This window comes from Rutidosis leptorrhynchoides, chromosome 6 (genome assembly GCF_046630445.1).
Source record: "Rutidosis leptorrhynchoides isolate AG116_Rl617_1_P2 chromosome 6, CSIRO_AGI_Rlap_v1, whole genome shotgun sequence".
NCBI lineage: Eukaryota > Viridiplantae > Streptophyta > Magnoliopsida > Asterales > Asteraceae > Rutidosis > Rutidosis leptorrhynchoides.
In genome coordinates, this window is record NC_092338.1 from 446,517,426 (window position 1) to 446,521,915 (window position 4,490).

Below are 4,490 nucleotides of genomic sequence, written 5' to 3' on the forward strand. Positions count from 1 at the left end.
ATGATACACTTAATATTATAACTAATAGTAATACAAATATATTAGTAATAATGAAAATATCATTACTACTGATAATGATGATATTTACTATAACATGTATACAATAATATTATTAATAGCAATAATACTAGTTTTAATAATAATATATCAATTTATATATATATATATATATACATGATATAATAATATTAATGATACAAATATTAATATTAATAGTAATATTAATTAAGTTAATGATAATAATATTACTATAGCAATTATAATTAGTTAATGATAATAATATTAATATAACAATTATAACTTTAACTCGTAATTACATATAATATTTTACCATTTATAATACCATATTTATATACACATCAATGTTCGTGAATCGTCGAGCACAGTCAAAGGATACTTAATTACATGAATAAAGTTTTCAAAATTTTCGAGACTCAACATTACAGATTTTTGCTTATCTTGTCGGAAACATATAAAGATTAAGGTTTAAATTTGATCGAAAATTCTCGGGTCATCACACTCCCTTCGTAGGAAACTTAATCAAACCATGCACCACCGACGGTATAATGTTATAACGTCGTATGAAATTTCTCCCAAGCAGTGCGTTGTACCGCGAAGTTGAACGAACCACATAAAAGTCAACTAACTCGTGTCTGACCAATTGCGGATTCTTGTCATCTGCGAGTTCTATTATTTGCTCTATCCGGCCTAGCGGCCATGAGCTTTCTCCGGAGAACCCAGATAACGTAATATCAGACTGGCGTAGCTGCATTTTAACTTCTGCAGGAAGGAAACGATAGCAATGCTCGTACATAATGTCAACGCCACTCCCGGTGTCAACATGCATGCGTTTAATTTGTACTCCGCAAGTAGGGATGCGACACTTGATGATAATAGGCTCGTTAACTATGTCGATTGACATTACAGGAGGAAACGTGATTGGGAGAAGTTCCCAGTCATGGTGATCATTGTACTTTCTCCGCTGGCTAACTTTCTCTGCGTCAACCATATTAATGGTTAAGTCGGCGTTTTTTGTTTTATCAACTTTTTGCCATGCGAAAGTTTTAGCCATCGACCCTTCCTCTGTGAATTTTCCCTTGTCCTTCTTAGGTGATCCAATTTACCTGCGCATAGTGCCTCGAGCACGCGTTCCATCAAGTTTTTACATCGATTAGTGTCATGCCCGTAATCGTCATGGAATTCGCAATACTTTTTTTTATCCCGCTTATCAAATTCTGTAAGCGGAGTTGGAACCGCAAAGGTCGCGCACACTGGTTCGGTTGCCAAAATTTCTTTTGGCGTTTTAGACAAACTTTTAAGCAGCGCATAGTTCTGATTATTGATGCCGCGCTGATTATTGTTTCGATAATTGCCACTTGATTTCCCTTTATCATTCCCTATAGGAATACCGCTAGGATACCTTCCGCGAGAGTTGTTGCCACGATTTTGATCGCACGAACGATAATCATCGTCTTTCCTCACATTGCGTGAGCTAGCTGTTGGAATATCATTATCTTCGCCACTCCGCATATAGTCATGGCATTCATTAAGCACTTCAGCATAAGTTGTTGGGACTGTATGGCGCAGACGCCTTACCAGTGTTGGATGACGTTCTGAGTTTATACCATGTATGAGTCCGGAAATCTGTTGCTCTGGCTTGAGATCTGGTATGCGCAGACACTCATTCGTATATCTTGTGAGAAATTCACCCAAAGATTCCTTGAATTTCTGCACAATATCATGACATTCGATATGAGTGCGTTTGTGTGGCCTCTGATTCTGATATTGCAGCAAGAACTTCTTCCGCAGATCCATGAACCCGGTTATGCTACCTGATGGGAGCTTATTAAACCATTCGCGAGCAATGCCTTGCAGCGTCATGGGAAATATCTGACATGCGACCGGATCCACCCAGCCTTGGGTGCGCATTGCGCCCTCGAAACGCTGCAGGAAGTCATCCAGATCAGTCAAACCATTATAAGTACCCAGTGTATGGGGTATCTTTGGTGCTGATGGAAACGGATATGCAGTTATACGCGGAGGAAACTTATCAAAAGTAGTTGGTAGCTCAAAATGTGGTTTAAAAGGGTCACCTTTGAGCCCTGCGAAGAAACGCCTCATCATATCCTAAACAAAATCAGGTTGTGAAAATAGGTGGACCATGTCAGGAGGTGCTGCCTGCATAAATTGGCTTGCGAGATTCGCCTGCCCCTGAATATTTTGCCAAGGCTGCCCTGGCGTCTGCGGATACAACCAAGGCTGATGCGTTGGAAAAGAAGGCAGGCTTGCCGTCTTGGAACGTTTTTCGAATGTCTTACAAACTGATCTCGCCTTAAATAGTTGTGCCGAAGAATTCTGACCGACTCTAGACAAGATTTCATCAATCATGTCTCCGGGTAGGTCTCTTAAAATATTGGGTTGTCTATCCATTTTGTGTTTTTATACTGTAAAATAGACAAGAGTTAGATTCATAAAAAAAATACTTATTAATAAAAGCAATTTTTACATATATCATAAAGCATAAGCACACTATATTACATATATTACACCACACGAATACAACTATCTTATTCCGACTCCCTTGTTTCTTCTTCTTTGGTTTTGGTTCGTTTTTCCAAGTTTCTAGGGATATATGATGTTCCCCTAATACGAGCCGTCGTTTTCCACATTGGTTTAGAAAAACCTGGTGGTTTAGAGGTTCCCGGGTCATTGTTACAACTTAAGGACTTCGGGGGTTGACGATACATATAAAGTTCATCGGGGTTGGAATTAGATTTCTCTATTTTTATGCCCTTTCCCTTATTATTTTCTTTTGCCTTTTTAAATTCAGTTGGGGTAATTTCTATAACATCATCGGAATTCTCGTCGGAATCCGATTCATCGGAGAATTGGTAATCCTCCCAATATTTTGCTTCCTTGGCGGAAACACCATTGACCATAATTAACCTTGGTCGGTTGGTTGAGGATTTTCTTTTACTTAACCGTTTTATTATTTCCCCCACCGGTTCTATTTCTTCATCCGGTTCCGATTCTTCTTCCGGTTCCGATTCTTCTTCCGGTTCCGACTCTTCTTCCGGTTCCTCTTCGGGAACTTGTGAATCAGTCCATGAATCATTCCAATTTACATTTGACTCTTCATTATTATTAGGTGAGTCAATGGGACTTGTTCTAGAGGTAGACATCTATCACATAATATCAAACGCGTTAAGAGATTAATATATCACATAATATTCACATGTTAAAAATATATAGTTTCCAACAAAATTTGTTAAGCAATCATTTTTCAAGTAAACACGGTCGAAGTCCAGACTCACTAATGCATCCTAACAAACTCGATAAGACACACTAATGCAAAATTCTGGTTCTCTAAGACCAACGATCGGATACCAACTGAAATGTCCCGTTCTTATTGATTAAAAACGTTCCATATTAATTGATTTCGTTGCGAGGTTTTGACCTCTATATGAGACGTTTTTCAAAGACTGCATTCATTTTTAAAACAAACCATAACCTTTATTTCATAGATAAAGGTTTTAAAAAGCTTTACGTAGATTATCAAATAATGATAATCTAAAATATCCTGTTTACACACGACCATTACATAATGGTTTACAATACAAATATGTTACAACAAAATAAGTTTCTTGAATGCAGTTTTTACATAATATCATACAAGCATGGACTCCAAATCTCGTCCTTATTTAAGTATGCGACAGCAGAAGCTCTTAATAATCACCTGAGAATAAACATGCTTAAAACGTCAACAAAAATGTTGGTGAGTTATAGGTTTAACCTATATATATCAAATCATAATAATAGACCACAAGATTTCATATTTCAATACACATCCCATACATAGAGATAAAAATCATTCATATGGTGAACACCTGGTAACCGACATTAACAAGATGCATATATAAGAATATCCCCATCATTCCGGGACACCCTTCGGATATGATATAAATTTCGAAGTACTAAAGCATCCGGTACTTTGGATGGGGTTTGTTAGGCCCAATAGATCTATCTTTAGGATTCGCGTCAATTAGGGTGTCTGTTCCCTAATTCTTAGATTACCAGACTTAATAAAAAGGGGCATATTCGATTTCGATAATTCAACCATAGAATGTAGTTTCACGTACTTGTGTCTATTTTGTAAATCATTTATAAAACCTGCATGTATTCTCATCCCAAAAATATTAGATTTTAAAAGTGGGACTATAACTCACTTTCACAGATTTTTACTTCGTCGGGAAGTAAGACTTGGCCACTGGTTGATTCACGAACCTATAACAATATATACATATATATCAAAGTATGTTCAAAATATATTTACAACACTTTTAATATATTTTGATGTTTTAAGTTTATTAAGTCAGCTGTCCTCGTTAGTAACCTACAACTAGTTGTCCACAGTTAGATGTACATAAATAAATCGATAAATATTATCTTGAATCAATCCACGACCCAGTGTATACGTATCTCAGTATTGA